Raw genomic sequence first — 21,724 nt, 5'->3', positions numbered from 1 at the left:
ACGTACACGCTCACGCGAGCAGACGCTGTTGGCGCCCAGCGAAGCATGGACGAAGCATAGACGGCATAGAGTTTCATACGATCATACAATAATATGATCGATGGAAAGCGCGGAGTGATAACTTTTCTTGACCGAACTCCTTGCGTAGTTCCCACGGCGTTGACTGCTATGTATGGAATGGAGTATAAATTTAGGCGCACGGTGAAGAATTCCAGGTGGTCTAAATTTCCTGAGTCCCCCACTACGGTTGCATCATAATCAAATAGTGGTTTTTGCGCGTAAAATCCCATAATTTAATTTTTAATGCTACCGCAATAATAAGGTAAGCAATCAAACCAGAGGCACGCAAACAAACAAACAAACAAAAACAAATATACGCTTGTGCATCGGCTCGTGTGTTTGGGTGCACGTTAGAGAGCCCCAGGCTCGTTGTCAAAATTAATCGCTTTTTTTAACGCTGGCAGTTTATTTGCTCTTCTATATGTAAGTCTGTTCCGTTCCCCAACTCCTGCAAGACAAAACACTTTTTTTTCTCCGTCTCTCTCTCTCTCTCTCCTTGCTTTGTCTCGTTAACGATGGCAGCGCTAGGCAATACGGTGGCCATTCTCAGCACTTCTCCACGCACGGGCCTTTTCAGCGTTCAACTAGCGTTCGACGCGCTCTGCTGTGCATTTCTTTGTTTTTCATTTCTGCAGTGCAACTCAACCGGCGCAATCTCTCGTCGGATGTAGCTTAACCATTCTGTAGAGTGCTTGTGCGGATTTGGTGCTTTGAATGTTCGTTATGCGTAGATAGTGTTGTGCTCACGCTTGCGAGTCTGTTGTTGAAGCTATTCTGTGATCCAGCCTGCATACCGTGCTCGGTTTTAGTCAACGCTGAAGTGGCATGTTGCATCCTCAAATGTGCCTGCGCGCCAAGCTTTCTAAAGAAATGCCGCGCAATAGATGGCCAGCGCAGTGTCCATGTAATGTGAGTACTGCAGTGAAGTCGGTACTAACTCAAATTTCGAGAGTGTTGGTTTGCATTTCGTGTGTGGTTCTTGATCGTGCTGGGAGATCGAAATGCGCGCGCTTTATAAAACTGACGTGCTGCTTTCGCTGACGCGGTAACGATGTTTTCGAATAACTGCGAGCACATTGTCAGCACACTGTTACCCTAACCGCAGAAACTCTTTAATGCGAAAGCTTTGGCTATCACCGTGGCGTTGACGCCGCAAGTTTTCCCGTTGCGGCTGCCTGAAGGAAACGAAAAAGGAAGGAAAACGTCAGCCGAAATTGCTCTAGGCTAAACTTTTGCGTAATTGTGTGCGGTTCATCGGTCTATTAATAGTTCCATGCGAATGATACAGTTATCGTGTTTGGCAGTTATTTTCTATAAAAATGAAACAAGCAAAGCCCTTTGAGAGATCTGGAGGTTTTGATCACAGCGTTTAAATTTCCGCTCCCAACTGCCGTCTCTTAGGTGTTGTAGCTTTTCAGCAAGATTTAACCGTAAAACATGATGGAGATACGTATTAACCGCGCAGAAATAAGGCTGAACAGTGTGTCAAAATTTCAGTTTATTTGCATGCGGCATAGCAATATTTCAAGGCTGTTGGAGAAAGTGCTGGCACAGCAACCTCATTGAGCTTGCGATGCTGCTGTGAGTTCATTTTATCCCTTGCATAAATAGTTGGCCCACTCGACCATTTGCTAACTGTTTGTGTGTGCAAACATTTGAAAATTTCAAATAGCAATTTCAGTATTCTGCTGTTGAAATTCAGTCATAATTTGAGATATCTTTTTTTTTTTGTCAAATTGCATTTTAAGCAATCCACAGTAACATGTAAATAACTGAAAAGTGTACATGGAATCAGCAGTCATTAACTTCAGGCTGAATTGCACATCATTGAGCCAGAAATGCAAATAGAGCTCACAGTCACCTCTCCAGGGAAGGTTGTAATGCCCGAATTTTGACACAAATGTGCAGAATAGAATGCAACCACTATAACTTAGGAACTGGAACATGCGTTTTCTCAATTCAATATGAAGTCAGTCACTGTAATTATACAAAGATTTCACGGTATTTGGGGGCTGTACGACTCGCATTCAGGTAATTTCAAAGGTCACTGTTCATTGCTCTTAACACCTGTTCGTGCACTCCATTTCGTTTACAGTATATTCAGACTGCTAATGATCTTGTTGCTTGATCCACAACAATGATAAAGTGGTAGGTGCACAACAGTATTTGCAACATCTCAACAGGTGAGAGCGCCTCGATGTCCTCCTTGCCCGCTGCTCCATACAGGGTAAATACAACTGCGTTGTCTACTACAGCGTTGGGCACGTGTATGGCGGATGCACACGAGCGCCAGCGACACGCCCCTACGGTGTTGGGCATGCGCATGCCCGACACCGTAGCAGACGCCGCGGTTGTCTCCACGCTGTATGAAGCAGCGGCTGAGGAGGACAACGAGGCGCCCTACAACAAGCCATTGCAACAGTACTTTGTGCCTCAGTTCTGAAATAAAATGTACAGTACGACTTATATGTAGAAGCCACACCCTACTTAATTTTACGCACTTCAAGTTGAAGGAAAGAAAGCTTGGGGAGGCCCCAGCCGCACTGGAAAAAGTGGGGTGCAAATTGTGTGTCTTCGGGACTAGCGGTCCAAACAGTCATTGCAACAGCTCCTCGATCCCCTACTCGGGTGAGCAAGTGTGGACAACATTGATAACCGTTGTTCAGCTGTTGGCACATCTGCGCTTGCACCACGCACAGAGCAGGCACATGCAATACTGTCATGGCGCTGCGTGCATTTGCAGCAGGGTGTTGGAACGAAAGGTTTTTCGTTCTGGTTTTAGTTTCATTTTACTGAAAAAAGTTCCGTTCCGGTTCTGCTCCGGTACGAAAGAGAAAGTGATCCGTAACGGTTCATAATGGTTTTTGTCTGCCTGCAAAAAATTTTTGAAGCAGAGTAACAATAAAAACATATTTTTTATTGTTCTCAATAATTGAATTATGAATTCTGAGATCATGCTCAGTGCCTTGGGTCACAGTAATGAGTATGATCTCAGAATTCAGAATCAAGGTATTGAGCATGAGCTCACAAGCAGCACGTCATCGAATGTACTCGCCGAAATGCCAATAAAATGAACCTAAGCAAACTAAAATTTTGGTAACAAAGCATTGTACACATAGAAAACAAAACAATAAGCACTTGAGTGCGCAAGCCCTGTGTTTTGCTACAATGCTGATCTGCTAGCGCACCAAGTGGCAGGCTTAGGTTAAGTGGAGTGCTCGACCGGCTATCATTCTTACTATCCCTGCCTGAGATACGTGCTAATGCTGACATTGCCTGACGTCGGTTCTTTTGAATTGCTGACTTTTCTGTTGAATTGAAAGCCGATAAAAATTATTCCAGTTTCATTCTGAAAGAATATAAAAAAATAATGTTTCAGTTACGTTTCCGTTCTGTTCCAACAGACTGATTTGCGGGGCTCTTGCAGTCACGCTGTGTTGTGCATTCCCCACAATGCAAGCTTGGTCTACAAAGCACGATAAGAGATGGTGCAAACCAGTGGCTCCTCTGAAAAGAGCATGGTAGAAAGGGTCTAACGAGGAGAAGGGTGGCCTACCAAGGTGTCTTAGTCGTCACATCTGGCTTGAGATAAATGACGTCGGGGGGCCTCTTCTGTTTTGTTGCCTTCCTCCATGCCTCAAACCACAAGAGCATTTTCCTTCCCAGTCAATCACTACCTGAACAGATATTTTGTGCAGTGGTATGGTGGCCAAACTGGTAGCAGCGGTGGTGTACTGCTGACCTTGAAATTATGGTTCATGAAACCACCAGGCAGGAATGAGCCTTCTATACTCTGTGACAAACAGGGAGTTTTGGATTTTCCGTACATGGACGAGTTTAAGTAAGCAAAGCACCATGCCCAACTTGCATTCTTTTGTAAGCCTGCTGGTTTGTCTTCCCTAACTTTGCGTGTGCAAAATCTTGCGTGTGCAAACTCCCTAATATCAGTGCCACTCATGTGAAGTTAACGCTGTAAGTTTGTTTTACAATCCTAGTGTCACACAGAAATATTTAGCTTGCAGAAGTTTGAGAAATTATACTAACACATTGATGGGCATATTTTATGTAGAATTATTTAAGTTCATAAATGCCTCTTTCGAATTCCTGTAGCTGCTAACATTGGACCAAGAATACACATTCAAAGGCTGCATAAATTCTGAGTACGCACTATGCCTCAGCCAGCATTAAGTATAACGGTGCAATACTTGCAGAGCCTTGTGGTGCCACTATGACATCAAGTGCATCACAGTGGCACCACAAGAAATGCATTAAACTTGAAGGCATTAAGAGGAAGCTTTAGCTCGAGTGCTCCTATCTAAATACATGTAAAAGGAGAATTCGTTTTTCTCGGCAACCACTGCACCAAATTTGACGAGGTTTGTTGCATTTAAAAGACAAACTTAAAATCTAGTGACTGTTGGTTTCGAATTTTTGAGTTAGATTGTCAATTTTTTATTAAAAATTGGCAAAAATCGGAAATTTTCAAAAAACAAAACTATCAAGTTTACAACTCTGTAACTTAACCACTAAATATGATAATACAATTCTGTGAATTGCATCTAATAGTACATCTAAAGCGGACAAAATTGATATGTTACACATGAATATAAAAAAATTTAATCATAGGGAAATACAACTTTTGGAAAACCGTTGTAACCAACGTAACAAATTCACGTAAGATGTAAAATGACATATTGAATTTGTCCGCTTTGAATGGTCTAATGGATGCCGTTTGCAGAACCGCGATATCAGTTCTTGATGCGAGCTATGAATTTGTAAACTTCGTGCTTCTAATTTTTTCAAACGGTCAAATATTTGAAAATCGTTTTAAGAAAATTCAAGCCCTAAATCGAAATTCCGCTTCCAACAGTCACTAGAATTTAACTTTCTCTTTCAAATGCGACAAATTTCATCAAAATCGGTCCAGGGGTTATCTCATAAAAACGTTTTTGCGTTTTACATGTATTTGAATAGGCCGCATCGGAGTTGGGCCCGAGATAAAGCTTCCTCTTAAGCAGAGAATGTCATATTATGTGCCCATGCTGCACCTGCCTGCTGCCTTCCACTCTGCAAACCATACTTCCTGAGAGATGCCGGTGTTGAAAGAAGCTCATTTCTGCAACAACATAATAAAGATGAGGAAACATAATTGGTTGGCACATGCTTATCTTTTTTTTAAAGAGTATGCAAAATTTTTAAGAACGGCCTGTGGCAGACAACACAGTTCAAATCCTTGAACTGGATTGCTCAAAGAGGCAAACATTACTTGCGCAATCAATTGAAATGCATAGGTCAACAATTAACAAAGAAGTCACTCATTAAGTTTTCAACTAACTATAAGGGTGGCATTGGTTTCGAGGTATGCGCCTTCAAGCTATGGATAAAAATACACTGTTGTTTCTCTTACTTTATAATAAAACGTTTTCTGCATTGAAGCACAAAAGTAACTCGACTGCCAATGTATTTCTTAGCATGCTTTGGAAACCAATGTCTCGAGACTGGTGTCATCCTCAGAGAGAGAGAGAGAGAGAAAAGCAGAGAAAGGCACAGAGGCTTGCCAGATGAACATCTGGTCTGGTAATCTGCATGGGGGAGAAAACATGAGGGAATAAAAAGAAAGAAGACGGAAGAAGGTTGCGGGATCGAATCCCAGCCACGCCATCCACATTTTGATGGGGGCGAAATGCAAAAAACGCGTGTACATAGATTTAGGTGCACGTTAAAGAACCCCTGGTGGTCTAATTTCCAGAGTCCCCCACTGCGGCGTGCTTCATAACCAGATTGTGGTTTTGGCACGTTAAACCCCCATCTTCTTTTTCTTCTCTCTTTTTTTAGAAGGCAAAGAACATACAGTAATAGACGCAAGGTGTCTATGTAAGCGTCTTGTCACTTTCGTTGATTTTAGAAAAGTCATGGGAGTGCACGTAGCTTTCTGTGTTGATGGATTAGGCCAAGCACTAGATTTTTTCCTCTGTAGAGGGTCGACTATCCACTTGGCTCTGTGCACTCTGGATAGGCTAAAATTGGATGTAAAAGCAAGTGCTGTGGAAAAGGAGGGGCTCAATGGTCTCCTCAAAATTAAGATGTAGGTCACTTATGGGTGAGTCGGCCATTCCAATGAGGAAGGAGTATAAATTTGTGGAAGCTACACCCAGTTACAGGTAGCACAGCAGTGTAGTGACACATAGGGAGAGGTTTGATGGTAATCACAGCTGCAGTGATAGATCAGGTATGCACAAACAATGGCTGCAAGACAATATAAAGAGCCAGCATGTTGTGAGTGATTCGTTGAAGTTTCCTGGCTGTGTCCATTCCTGACAGTGGTATGAGCATGCTGGTGAAGAAAATTAGCGCAAACAAAAAGACAACTCGCACAGGAAAAAAAGATAAAGACAAGCGCTGCACTCCCGACTGTTTAGTAGCGGGAAGGGTTTCACAAATATATCACCTAGTCATGTGTGCGCACTATAAAAATACAGAAACAGCACAGGGAGAATGTGTAAGTTGGTCTAAGGCGGTTGCACCAGAAGTCGAACTCTTGGTTAAGAAGTGTGATTGACGACGCACTTATACAACAATCTCTGTTCTTTTTGATAAAAAAGGCTTCCACTGCAACTCTAGAAGAAGTGTTAGTACTCATGCCCAGAATCTTAAGCTCCAGAATCTTCAGGCGCACAGACTGGTTTGTGTATTCATCATGGGCTGATCTGGCAGCTTTACCAGCCAGGTGTCTGCCAAAAATGCCGCAGTGACAGGGGAGGTATTCTGTAAGAGTCCACCTAGTGGACATGTCCATTTCGTCTGCTGTTCAAGTTCTGATTGGCTGGGCTGGGCTGGGCATCCGTAGCAGCGAGGCGCCACAGCCAGTAACCACTTCAGCAGCAGACAAAATGGACATGTCCACTAGGGCGACTCTTACAGAATACCTCCCCAGATAGCCACTGGAAAATAACATTGTCTTTTTATAACAGCGCAATCGTAGATTTCTATTTGGTTTGAAATGAAGTGTTCATAATCCCCCTGGCACAGTGCAAGCAGATGATTTGCAAGAAGATGCGCCCTGCAGATACACCAGCTACAGCTTGTAAATTGCAATATGTGTCGTAAGTAATTTTTTAAACAGAATTTCTAAAACTTTTTTAATTCGTCGATTATGTACTTCAATTTCTCATGCAAGTAATATCCACCCCTTCGAGTAATTCAGCTCAAGGACTAGAAATGTGTTATTTGGGACAGACAATATATTAAAATTCTGTGTAGTCTAAAAATACCACCTGGTATGAATTCTCTTTGTGTTGGACTATGGCATATTTGCCGGTAGAAGTTTTAGAGAAAAAAAAGGTGCAGTAGAAATTTGTATTCCGATTTTCTTGTGTTGCAGTTGGATTGTACAGCAGTCTGGCAACATTAACAAATGACAAAATGATGTTCATTCTGCATGGTCGATGCCCGCAGTGTACGTGGAGTTTCGTTTTTGCATGTGCATCTCAAAAATCGGCCCAAGGTAGTTTCTGCTGGCATTGTCCGGTTTGTGCCATATTTATCCATATGCCATATTATTGCACCCTTGCTGCACTGATGGATGCAAGAGTGTGCGGGGCAGAGAGAGTCCAGCAAGGCATGCACATTGTTTTGGAACATCTTGAAGCAGATGACACAGCGACAGCCTCGCATTTCTTGACATCCCGCCAGCCATGCCAAAATGGTAGTTGCCGTCTGGCACTCAGAGGCATCAACTTCAAATTAAAATTTCCGGTTAAAATGTGCGCTGGGCACCTAGTTTTCTTGCGTGTGTGTGTAACCATATTTTGTGTAACCATACTCTTAGTTACAATGATATACTGAAAATAACTGGACGATCATTTCGTCGCACCTTTAAAACTCTTGCTTTACCTGTCCAGGTCAGAGAGGATGCAACATGCCACCTCATTGCACAGCTGTCTCCTCTGGCTACCCACTTAAGTTCCTTGCATGTTTTTGCAGTGGTGGCACTGGCATTATAAAATGTCTGTGTGATTGTGGCTTGCATGGTCTGGACTTTTTTTCAGTGTTTTGATATCGAAAGCTAAACCAGTTGTTTCTCCATACTTTTCAGGTTGTCTGATTCTAAAGCTGGTCAGGAATGAACACGGCCCAGCATTCCTGTGTCTTCAAAGACTGTTGTAACATAGCACTGTAGTCTCGTCACTCTCAAGCCACATGGAAAAAAAAAAAGATGTTTTGTTTAGTCACCTTAACCTTTTATGAAATGCATGTTGTAGTCAGAGAGATTGTCAAGTGTAAGAGATGCGACATTTGATAACTGTGATGTGAACTTCCACATAGAAAAGTGCTTTGATGTGTGTTTGGCTAACATGGGTGGTATGCTTCCTCATTGTATTGAGTCGCTATTTAGAGCTTTCATGTTTCCATTTTGCATGTACTTAATTGTGAGCACTTTCTTTCTGCAGTGGCTGAATTCATACTGCTGAAACTATGAGTGAAGTTGGACTGAAAGCTTCTGCCGATCGCATTTTTGTGTGTTACTGTGTGTGCTTTCCTTCATTGCTGACAGATGACATACTTATATTCCATGCAATGTCTCTTCATTGTGTGCACCATAAAAAATTTGCTTTCTAACATTGCAGCTGCAATGCTACAAAGTTCATCGATGCCAGTAATGTCAGATGCAAGCTGCTTATACTTTCTTTCTTTTTGCAGTTGCTTTGCCTACTGTATTCATGTTAATGTGCTTCTTGATTGTAAAGCTCTATCTTGCTATTGAAAAAAAGGTACGGTCGAGCTAGCCAAATGGAAAAAGAAAAGAAAAGCGGGCCTGAAGTTGTTTTGCAAAAATATTGTTTTGCATTCGCCAACAATAGCTTGTGCTTTTTTTTTTTATCATTGCTCATTGTGACACAATCTGTACCATTCATGCAGGTCAAACTGCATTTACCATTTGCTGTAAGCCTTTAAAGGGCCCTAGTTGTGCAGCGCTCCTCCGGAGCTATGCAGCATTTTGTTTTCACAGCACCTTCTTTCGTACAATCCACAGCACACATAACACACTTGACATTGCTAGGAACAAGTTGCTGTAACTTGCATTTCCAATAGGCATCAGAATTTCATAATCCTCGGTGAAGAAAGCGACTATAATTTAAATAATCTCCAAGCAGAACGGCACATTATTTTTTTATCTCCTGATAGTTACAGTAATGACTCTCCAGAAATAAGTTAATGGGTATGTAAAAATCAAAGAAGTTAAAAGATCACACCACATTGGACAAAAGTTCCGCTTTTTTATGTCTGCACAAATGTTGTGCAAACGTAATGCTTGTGACGGAAGTGTTAGCACAATATTACGCAAGCGTAATCATTTCATGCACTTCTCTGTAGATCAGCTAAATGCACACTCTATCCACACTTTTTCACTTCCCGGCAGCCAGCTGTAATTTTCTGTTGCTTACTTCACTTGTTGCCTCAGCACCTGCCTGCAGTGTGAGTAAAAGAGGCAAAGGAAGCTTGACTTTAAAGGGCCCCTCACCAGGCCCCATAGCAAATTTTGGTTATACGCTGGAAGTTGTTACGTGTCCTCTAGGGAGTGTTCTGCCACAAAAATTTTTGAAGTCTGCTCATTAATAGCAGAGATAGAAATATTTCAGTGCCGCGAACCCATGATTTCAGCAGGCGGGCTCCACTGCATAGCGAGACTCTCTCTCCACTTACCCCGTCTAGCCTTCGCAAGCGAAATTCCTTCCGTGTTCTCCCATGCCAGACCTCGAGGATCACGTGACACATACGTCTCAAGCCTCGCCTCCACCTTTCTTTTTTCTCCTCGCTTTTCTGTTTTTTTTTTTTTTTGTTTTTTTTTTCAGTGATTTGCATTTCTGCTGGCAGCGTTGCGCGCAGCGCACAATTTTGCGTGCTGTGCACAAGGACACATGACTAGCAGTATAATTCAGTGCTACACGAATACTGAGGCAGAACAAGTGGATCGCAGAGCATGATCATGCGCCGGAACATGGCAAAAAATGGCATAGTTTCGGTACCTGCACACGTGACCGCACGACCGTGGGAACAAGCAAATGAAGCGAAAGTGCATCTCTCTTGCTTCAGTGCGAAGTAAAGCAAAAAACACGCAGACATTTCGTTTGTGTGTTTTATTATTTCTCTAAACTTCAATTCGTGAATTCAAGCAGCAGATCACACAAATAACAGATGGTGCCTTGAATAATTCTTGAAGTGGCGTGTCACCACAAGCGACGTCACACTGCGGACTCGAGTACATAGGCACAGGGACGTGACTACATCGTCCTCCGGCTTGGAGCGTGGTGGCCGCGAGGAGAAGGAGAGACAGCGTTCCGTTTGAAATTTCAGATCTTTCCGCAACACATCGCAATGTAATACTTTGCAGACACGATCATTATCACGCAATGTATGCTCTGCGCTTGTCAGCTCAAAATGGCCAGACCTAGTGAGGGGCCCTTTAAAGCATAGCAAATATTTCTGTAGCCTTTTCTGCCAACATCGACAGCAATGACATGCAAATTTCATTGTGAGAGAACTGTAATCATTGTGCAATACTCCATTCTTGCTTCCTCTGATTTAGCCTAAAACATACTTATCCCACTTGCGTGCCATGGCCAAGCAACTGCTGTAATCGCCAAGTTTTATGAGATGGTGGCTAATCATTATGTGCAGACAGTATTCGTGTCTGCATGTACAGCAATAGCGATACCTTAGCTAAAGGCTTGAAATTATCCATATATTGCATGTGAAACTTTCTGAGCTTGCACAGGTTCGCCAGAACAGCACAAGTTACATGTTTGGAACATGTACTCATTTTTCTTTCATGATACATGAACATTGTGCAAGCAAAACAACTAAGCCTCTGCTGTTTCACAAACTGCACCGGCTTTGTTACTTGTGTTCTTTGAATGAAATTGAAAATGATTTTTTAAAAATGTGCTTTTTGATCAACATTCTATAAATCGTAGATCCCATTATTTTTGACGCTGCGGTATATCGTCGAAGACGATATTAGTGCCAGTATTTGTGATTGTCTTTTACGAACTTGCATATGAACCAACACTGTTTGTCATTGTATGCGAAATATTGTACCTTATTCTTCTATTGAGGTTGTGTCATACAGACGTTATTGCAGTGTTACTGTTGCCGAATAATTGTCCATTTTTGTCTTTTTGTCTCTGCTTGGCAATTTTTACAGAAGTTATTATTGAAAGAATTAAATTATGTGGCTTTACGTGCCAAAACCTTATTCTGATTATCAGGCACACTGTACTGGGGAACTCTGGAAATTGCGGCCACCTTGGGTTCTTTAACGTGCACATAAATCTAAGTACATGGGTATTTTCGCATTTCGCCCCCATCGATGTGCAGTCGTCGTGGCGGGGATTCGTTCCCGCGACCTCGTGCTTAGCAGCCCATCACCATAGCCACTAATCAACCACGGTAGATGGAAGAAATGATTATGTTAGTTCAACTCGGTGCCTAAATTTAGCAGGGTTTCTTCAGTAATCTACTGTTTATGTAGCTCCAAAAATAACACACAATGCCAATTAGCCGTGGTGGTTTCCAAACCCCATTTCATGAATCTTCAGTGAGTCATCCAAAATGGCTGCTTCATTTGCATACCAGCTAGCAAAGTACATCTTTTCTCATTCTAAAAGGACACTGAAGGTATGTGGTGAAGCACTTTAGACTGGTAGAGTGCTGCTTCAAAACTTTACTTGCATTTCTCTGCAAAAATAAAAATTGACCCGTGATGCCATTACATCACAAATTTCACAGCATTTCTGATTATTCGAGCCATTTTTGCGCAGCTAGGTAAAGTTACCCAACAGGCAAGCTGATCTATGACTTACTTAACACAATGTAATCTTCCTTGATTGATGAACACTTAAATATTCCCATGCAGTTTTAAATTCGTGACTAAGCGAGGGGGCAGCTAGTCTCACGAGATAGTCAAGGTGGCCGCGCCACCTGCCTATAATTTGGCACCCTTTGTAGCTTACCAAGCTTTCACTTACGATCAGAGCGAGCCGTTTGAAATTCCGGGACATGTAATCTACCAATCCATAGCTTTCGTTAGCCTGTTAGTGTCCCATTGTAACTTCAGTCGTGCATGGTTCAGTCGCTGTGCATTAACTAATGACATAAACTCTGTTTTGATTCACAGGGTTGGTGCCGCGCAGTGGAGCATCTGTCACATTTTGCAGAGATTCTCAAGAACAGGTAGAAGATGTCAGGACCACTGCCACAACAGCACCTGGTGCAAGTGACAAGAGAGAGCCAGACAATCGCAACATTGCTTTCATGCTTCAACTAGGTTTGACCAAATTGCGGCCACCACAGCAGATTCCGGCCGATCACATCAAAACTGAACACGATATGTCACCTCTTACCTCTGGAAATGGCCCTGATATTGAGTTTGAAAACCCTTCTCAAGAAGAGCTGTCACTTTGTGATGCCACCTGCCGCCCCAAGGCTGCATCCTCCACTCTCCCAGCAGCAGTGTTTTGTAGTCTCCCGACAAAGCACATGAAGCTATGGTGCACAGTGCCCTCAAAAGTCATTGTTGAGGATTCTTTGCAGCTTTGTGGAACCATAGGGAAATCTGAGGAAGGAGCACCTGGCAGTGGCATTGTTGTTGATTCTGCTGAGGACACAGATCCACAGGTGAAGAAGCTTGACAAGACGATTTCTATGATTAAGCAAAAGTTCCATGACAGAAGTGGACAGTCCAAGCCCAAAAAACGAAGGTCTGCCTCCTTGGGCATTCCCTTCAAGGTCATCTCAACATCAGAACAAACACCGCAAGACATGTCGCAAGAAAGGAGGCTCCGTCGAACCTCAAGAGAGCAGAAAAAGATGTTCCAGTGCCCACAGTGCCCAGAAACATTTGTCTATGAGGGCAATTTGCTTGACCACATAAACAGTCACACCAAGAAGAAAGTGTTCCGGTGCCTACACTGCAAGACGAAATTTTCGAACAAGCGTATCCTCACAACTCACATCCAGAATATCCACCCCTAGTATACCCTTCCCCACTGCCATTCTTCTGTTCGATGAAGAGAACTGTAGAAAACTGTAGTCTCATGCAGGTGTTCCATTTTCCTTTCTTATTTGTTTGTTTCTGCAGAAAATTGAGCTGTTGATATTGCAAGAAGCGTTATCATTCCAGTGTAAGATGGTACACTAGGTTCTAGACACATGCCAATATTTCTCAAAGTGATTGATGACTACTGCTATTTGTGTCGTGCATGCCAGTCTTGTCGAGACATTCCCGACGGCTTTATGAACTGGCTTAAGTTACTCAGGATAAAAGGAAAAACAAATAGCACTACTGGACTAACAACCCAGACTTTCAGGCAAATGTAATACCTGTTAGACATTGCATTTTACAGTCAAACCACAGTGACCACAGCATGTAATAATGTGAGTGGTCATTTATAATGAGCCAGGGAGGTAGGCATAAAGACGTTTTTTTTTTTTTTAGATGCACCTGTGTGATTGTTTAGTTTTGTGGTTGTATCAAGGTCATAAACCTCTGGCGTTAATGTCGTTTTGCCAAATAAGTGAAGTGTTTGGTCCAGAATATTCTGTATGCAGCATAACTTCAGTTATATATAATTGCATACTTTGTTTGTTTATTTAACTTTATTGTTTATCTCCTGTGTTAGAGTGTTCTTGTTCCAGTGTGCTAGTCAGAAAAGTTGTGAGCAAGACATGGCAGGATGGAGCTTGCTGAGCATAATGGAGTCATTATAAGAGAGAGGCGGATGTTTCACATATTCGAATTTGCTCAAAATTATTTCAACTTTTGGCAAAAAAGGAGAGGACATGGAAAGATAAACATGGTCAGATTCGTGGTAAAGAGGTAAAACCATCTTTCCTTTTCTCTTAATACTCGCTGTATGCTCCACGTATATTTCACGTCTAGCTGTTACTCTTCGTTGCAACTTTCATTTCTTTGTAACTTAGTTTTGTTACCAAGTTAGTGCATTACATGTTTATCATTGTGTTGACAAAGCGTGATCAGCACCTGTAATCTTCTAAATTGCCCATTTGCGGTGTAGTTTCTGCAGTTAATAAAGTTTCATGAGTAAAGTTTCCAGCTGCTCATGACTGATCTTTTGCTTATAAAACACCAGGAGAAACCAACAGTCTGCAAAACATGACACGGAGACGTGACACTGCTGTCACTATTTTGATATAAAAACGAGAAAAGGCTTTATTCATTGCATCACTGAGCACAAGTGGGCTGGTGTCCATAATTATTGCAGTTGTGGCAAACTTAGTTGGCATTAGTTCTGTCAGAATGAAAGTTGAACAGTGCTAGTGTAGAGAAAGTTACTAGTCTAAACTGCAGTTTATGCCACTATATTAAGCTGGATGTAGCGTTGCTGGTCCCATATTTGTTTTCAAGCCTGTTTCTACTGTGTTAGTTTTGTCACTTTGGCTAAGCTTTGCCTGTTATGTGACATCGTACTTTGGACTGTGACAATTTTTACTGTATAATTGAGCTTGTGTTTAGTAAAGTGTCCGTACATGACCATTTGTAGAAAGGCCCCTCTCCCCAGGCCCAGTCAGAAATTCTTGTTATATACTGGAAGTTGTAAGGCACTATCTAGGGAGTGTTCCTACCACTAAAATTATAAAAATAGGGTCAGTATTAGCAAGGACAAAAGCAAATGAAATGTTACACAATCATCGAAGGAGGTGAGTGACCCTCCACACAGTAGAACCCCTCTCTCACTGCCTCGACCAATGCCTGCAAGCAACATTCCGCCGCTGCATTCTCTTGCATTAGAACTGAGGGCCGACGCAGTATTCAGATCACCACCCCCGCCTTCATTCCGCTGTCGTTGTGCAGCACGTTTCAACTGTCACTTTTGCGCACCCAATGTTATACAGAAACCCCGATGTTGCTCTTTGCTATTTGTGCACTGCGCTCTGTGTGTGACGCAGAGGTGGTGCCAGGGGAGCTTTCTGTGCTGGCGAGTGGCTCCTTTGAGATGAATTGCTCATGGGCTTTTGTTTTAATATTCAGCTGCTTTTAGTGGCAAGCATCATTTTAATGCAAGAGGATTCCAAATTGGGCGAGTGGAAAACGTTCGGGATGATCAGCACAGGGAAAGATGAGATCAAGAATAGAACACAGGTTAAGTGATATTTTCTTATTCCTGATCCCGTCTTTCTCCACACTGATCATATTGAGTCAGTTTAACACTTTGCGTACCTGATGGTCGCTTCATGATGTGCCCAGCGTGCTTGTCTTTTTGCAATGCCAAAGCTGGTCAGGGGACCTTTAAGCTTGCCGCTAATGTTAGAGAGACATTAACAGTCAGGGAACGAAATGAAGCACATTATCATGTCACGAGAGGAAGGCAAAGAGTGCAGCTGAATTGCCATAATTAGAACTCCTAGGAACTGCTAAATTTTGCATGTATTCCCCAGAGTTAAATAAAGTAAGCTAGGAAGCAATTATGGGTTATTATAGGAGCAGGCCTGCTCAGAAAGTGGCAAGCAGGTGTAAAAACAGTACAGCTAGGTTCTATAGTGCAGAGAAAGAGAGAGTCATCCTCAGATCTGTCAGAGTGGCATGTATATATTTGGTGGCTTCCACTATCCTACACAGCTGCTTAAACGCCAAACATGGGCATGCTCTATTAATGCTTTGGGAACTTGCCTAAATTGGCAGGTGCTGGTTGTCTTTCTTGTCTCTGGAAAAGCCAAAATAATTGAATTGACCGAAACCCTTACTTGAATTGAGCAGCTTAAAATGAATTTAGAACTAAAACAGTAGGCCAAGCAAGAAATTGTTTCTTGTTTTTGTACCGTTTTCATTCCTGTTGCCATATCCCAACAGCGAACTGTCCTGAAGAACTGATTGGTTTGTAATTCAGCATTTGAACTACGAGTTTGGATCACCACTAGCTGACTGCTTTTATCAAGAAGATCACAATAGATGCATTGTATGCCTTAAGCAAATGGTATTTGTAATTCAGGTAGCAAAGTCGCGCCCCAGCAGTGTCATATACTCTGTGCATAGAAAATTGAATTCATAAAATGGCTACACCTTAATGTGTTGCCTTCAGCACGCAACCATTGATCCAGCAAAGAAAAGCAGGTGTGACATCTGCAATTTGTGAATGGGCATGCTTCTGGTAGCGGACACCTTGTCAGATAATGCTTCTCTCTCTCCTCCTTTTTTTGTGTGTATGTGTGTGTGTGTGTGACTGTTTAGACCAACGTCACAAAACTGCAGTAATACTGACGGCAATGTTGGTTAAGGCGAACGGGATGGCCATACCGTGGCTGGACATGCACAAGTGAGCTTGCAGCCCTATTCCACACAGTTTCAAAGAAACTTTGTTACACAAGTTTTGTTGAAACCGCTAATGCCTGGAAACATTTTTTTTTTTGCTTTTCATTTGTCTTTCAGTGTCATGGAAAGTGACGGTTGCCAATGAAATGAGCAGTCAGAGCTATGTTTCAGCTGTTCTCACCCAAACTTCTTCCACACTCTATCTAGGCACCTTGTACTAGATACTGTAGTGCCCCTAAAGATGCATAACTTGTTGACAGTGAGGCAATCTATTGAGTATTGTATCACACAAAAGTATTATTAAAAAATAATGCATAGATTATTGCCGTAGATGTGCCTTAGTGTGCTAATACCTTGGGGTGTCTCATAATACAGGTTATAACGTGGCTGTGAACATGCAAAATACACTAGATCCGAAGACCAGCGAAATTATTTTTGCCAGTCCTTATAGGATATCTTATGTGTTTTATAAAAACACTTCACATTTATCCCGGTATCCAAGAATGACATTTCTTAATAAGCTGTTAACCATTAACACTAATCCTTAAATACTGGGCACAGATAAATTGGCAAGTTCCAACTATATAGTGCATTTGGAGAGCTCCCCTATGTTGCAATGCACATTGATCTCCAGAGATGGTTTTTAACCGCCCCATTTGTATTGGCTGCTAGTGACTCAGGAATGCTAGTTTTCCTGTAGAAAAAATACCTGTGCCTCTCTTCTCTAACATTCTGCTACATAGTTAACACATCTCTATGCCAGTAAGCGCAGTATATCACCACTTTTCAATTGAGGGGGTCACTTTCAATAATGCTGCTTGATGGCTCCTGCAAAAAGGAGTTGGTTGTGAAGCAGCCATTCACACAAGTACTTTAGAGGTGATGGTGAAAATGTCTGATGACAAAAATGCTGCTCGGAAACTACCATTGAACATTTTAATTGCAGCGATAACTTCAGCTGGAAGAGAAGTGCTGTCCGTTCCCCGAAGTTCTGGTGGTTCATCGATTAGAGCAATATTTGAGAATTTCAAAGCTAATCAACTCATGTCTGCTGGGTGTTTACCTTCAGTACTGAATTATTGAAACAAAATGTAGGCAGATGAACAAGAAAGTCCAATGCCTGCTGTACTGTAAAGTTGTGTACGTCTTTCACTCTGTGCAAGAAGCACCAATGCATGTGCAAGCAGGCATTTGGCTGATTGCACACTCGGTGGCATAAATGGTGGCTTCTTCGCAGCATGGCCATCATCCCTCGTCATCACGCCTGTGCCAGACAGTGCTGCCGAGCGCCGACCTGTTGTACCAGTCCCACCTCAAGTTACAGCCACAAGCGTCGCACCTCATGGGATAGGTGAGTGACCAGCATTTTGCTGAAGTCTCCTCTGTTATTTTCGGTGTTGTGCAATTTCACAAGGACCACGCTGCATTTTAGCTAGAAAGCCCTGATGAAGCTGAGATTGCAATTTTTTGCAATCCAATTTTTGTTATTTGTTCTTCTGTGTCCAATTAGTACTGGACTGGCATCTGTACAAGTGGTACTGGCATCTGTACAAGTAAAGGAAGCCAGTGTGGTATAGTTTTTGCCTGTATGTGTTATTGTAGACAAATGAAATGTGAATGAATAAGGCTAAGTAAAATGCATTCTTTTGTTTCAATTTTTGCCACTTTGTGCAGTCGAATGCCTTTACAACAAAATGCTTGGAACCTCTGAAATCATTCGTTATACAGGTCACCTCATTGTAGCAGTCATGCACCCCACATCTTACAATAGAACCAGGACGGAATTATTATTTCATTATACAGGTCATTTCGTTGCATAGAGGCATTCATTGTAGAGGTGCTCAATTGTATAATGTGGCATGATTTCAGGTTGTATGCATAGTTTGGGGCCATGCCATCTTTGACAACCTTGTATGTAACAGAATAAACGGAGCTCACTCATACTCCCTTGTAAAAACTACTTTTAGCTTAGGGCATCCGCCATGGTGGCATAGTGATAGTATGGCATCGCACTACTAAGCCCAAGGCTGCCGCATCGAATCCCAGCCGCCGCAGTCGTATTTATACTGGGGTGAAATGCAAAAACACCGTGTAACTGCGTTGGGTGGACATTAAAAAACCCCAGTTGGTCAAAATTAATCCAGAGTCTCTTAGCTCATAAAACCCCAGAGCGTAATCTAATTTTCTAACTTTTAGCCATGCCTCTTAATCAGATTGTGGTTTTGACACATAGAACTCCAGAATTTAATCTAATTTTCTAACTTCTAGCTTAGGGCCCACTCGGGCTTCCAAGGGTTGGACTTGACGGAGCTCACTCAAACTCGGACTCACTTGAAATCATACGGTTGGGATTACTCAGAGTGGTCTGTGTGCACCAAAGTGCCTGCCCAATTCTCTGGATAAGCTGGCCCAGTACTTATGTACCGTCAGTACATCTGCACCGCGCCACCATAGAACATGTGACCCAAATCAGGACCTTGCCATAAGCATATGAAAATTCAACGTAATTGTGCAAAATAAAAGTTTTTGTTCTCTCTCTAAAGCACCATTGTGAAAGCAGACAATCCTTAGAACCAGGAAAAGGCGAAGAGATACAGGGATACACTACCACACGGTATGTCTCTGTGTGCTCACTATCAGTGCTGCTTCTGTTTACAAAGTGCCACAACAATCAGTCCATTCCAATGAACTGTTGTTCAATATCCCTGGTCACTTCAAGAATGTTCCCTAAGTAAGTGGTGCTAATTTCATTGTTTCAAGGTTCTTGGCACATGCAGACTGTTCTTGTAGCTTGTGCAGTTTTTCTTGTACAGCTTACTTGAAGGCCTAACATTTTCAAGGAGCTCACTGTTAATCCTTTCTCTCTTGCCACAGTATGCACACCCTTCGACTCGGCGATTCTTCAGAGGGGCATCGACATCATAGGGCCTTGTGCGCCCGGTATCAGCAAATGCGAGTTATCAGCACATGGCAACAGTGCTAGAGCTGCAGACTTTGCTGCTGCCGGCGAGCCCATCATTCAGCAGCTGGGTGAAGGAGGGGCCAGCAGTGATCAGGACATGGTTGCAACGCAGTCCCAGAGGACACCCAAGCCCTTTGCCTGTCACGTCTGCCCCATGAGTTTCGGTTTCCACTCACAGCTTCAGGTACACCTGCGGTCACACACCAAGGAGACACCGTACCGATGTCCCCACTGCTTCAAGGGCTTCTCGCAGAAGGGCAACTACAACCGACACATGCGAATCCACATGTGAGCAGGAGAGCAGCGTATCAAAGCAATACAGACATTAAAGGTCAAGCTTGCTCTTTCCCCACGTTGCACAGAGTGCAATAATGTGAAGCGCCTCACTTAGTCTTGCCGGTGCTTCCGTGCCAAAAAAATGAAGTTGCTTGACAACATACTAGAATGAGAGAGCTTCCCCATGCGTCTGAACAGAAGGTAGTCTCAGACCTTCTGCTGAGGTTTCTGAAGGCAACTGAAGTGATAGACACTCGCCTTCGTGCCCTGGAATAAGAACCTCAGACCAAGACTACCAGGCATATCTGGGCCTGAAGCAACAGAATCATCATCACCACCACCACTATGTTGGCCACCTAGGTTGTGTGTCGAAATGTCTGTACATTTTGGACATGCTCCACAAGACTGTGCAGTGGCAAGTGACTTCAAGCGGTGTGCTCAAGTAACTTCAGGCATCTGTCAGATGTGCGTCGGGCATTCCTTTTTGGACATTGTAGATATCCGTGGGGCATTGCTGGATGTCTAAGGCTCGTAGAATGTTCAGCGTTAATTGTGTTGTATATCTGTGGACATTGTTACTGCAGGTGTATGTGTGATCTTTTGAGATTGTATGAAAAGGGGATAAATTGGATTTTTTTTTTTTAGGAAAAATAAGCACTACTTCATCTTCCACGGGCTCTCATTATGATTTTGCATGTTCATATAGCTGTAAGAGTCATGTGTGATCATACACCAAAGAGACGCTAAGATTCTCTTCTGTTTGGACGGTTCCAGCCAGAAAAATGGCTACAACTATGTTGTGTAGGTCCACATGTAAGAGGAAGGCAGTGTGTGACTAACTAAACTAGTACAGCAGGCGTGCCAAGATGTTGCTGCTTTCCAGAACTCATTCTGCAAGAGTGTGTGGAGTGACGATTAGTGTAAAGAACACCCAGTGAACTGTTTGGACTATGACAACTGGTTGCATAAATATCCAAGCTTTACGCTCAGAGCCATTGTCGAGTACTATGTGTTTGTCTCCATCTCCTTCTCTTTCTTCGAGAGTGTGCATGTATGTTTGTGCCAGTAAGAATAAGTTGGGGTGTTGTTCTCCGTACTATAGTGTTTGTGTATTTTGCACAAATGTATAGTTTGGTCTTTTGTCGCTTAGACAGACAGAAATCTGAACAAGCTGGTGTAAATTCATGGGTATGAAATGGCATGCATACAAAATGTGGACAGATAAAGTAGAAACAGCCAACATTTGTGTAGTTTCTCTTTTTTTCATGCTTTGTACGCCTGCCTTTTCATTTAATTTCTATAACTGCACACTTAAAAGTGTGGTTATAGTTGTTGTTCTTGTTTTTTCTGGAAACAAGCTATGACTTAACAGTGTTTGCTGTTTCTCTCCTTCTCTTCCTTTTTCCAGGTCTGTTCTTATTGGGTCTAACCACTACATTTATTTGTGTGCACAGTTGGAAACAGCCATCCCTAGGCATCTTGTCATGTGGTCCTTCACATATGCATAGAACATTGGCAAACTAGCTCTGCAGAAATTCACTAGGTGAAGGAAATTTCACAGCAATGGAAAACTCATCCACATAACAGTAGCGTGAAGCGACAAGGGAAACCCACACAGGTTTCACAGTAAACTTCGCAGTTGAAGAAAGAATTCGTCCTGATCTGGAGATAGAGCTCCGGACCAACACCTTTGCAGGGTGATCGTTTTACCATCTGAGGTAACCACGCAGAGCAAGGCTGAATTAATCGACAACTCAACATGCAGCGACACTAAATATGATAAACCAGTTCTGCATTGATCTGAAGGTGAAAGAAGCTTCTTAAAGAGAAAAATTGTAATACACCCAAAGTTAGCACAATGCTACAAAGACGTGTTTTGTGTTCCAATGGATGGTGCATTAGATAGACGGCAGCTTTCCTGTTCACATGAAACCTTGTGGCAATATTTAAATGCCAAACCACACGGCAGTGGGGAAGGTCAGCAATGACCTGAAATCTTTGGCTTTCTTCTTCCTAGAGAGCTCACAGGATGCAAACAGTTGCTAAGCAGGCACTTTGGACAGAATCAATAACTCGCGAGTGCTTATTACCAAACT

The 21,724-nt window shown here is 42.6% G+C and overlaps 1 long non-coding RNA gene across 1 annotated transcript; it reads left to right on the top strand.

Moving 5' to 3' along the window:
- The first annotated feature begins 700 nt into the window (after positions 1 to 700).
- Positions 701 to 19,448, top strand: LOC142557131 (uncharacterized). Its single transcript, XR_012822727.1, has 3 exons — positions 701 to 969; positions 17,628 to 17,741; positions 19,265 to 19,448. It is a non-coding gene; the product is annotated as an uncharacterized LOC142557131 (long non-coding RNA).
- The last annotated feature ends 2,276 nt before the right edge of the window (positions 19,449 to 21,724 follow it).

Source organism: Dermacentor variabilis, chromosome 9, assembly GCF_050947875.1.
Source record: "Dermacentor variabilis isolate Ectoservices chromosome 9, ASM5094787v1, whole genome shotgun sequence".
Classification (NCBI taxonomy): domain Eukaryota; kingdom Metazoa; phylum Arthropoda; class Arachnida; order Ixodida; family Ixodidae; genus Dermacentor; species Dermacentor variabilis.
This window is presented reverse-complemented; position numbering and strand designations above follow the sequence as displayed.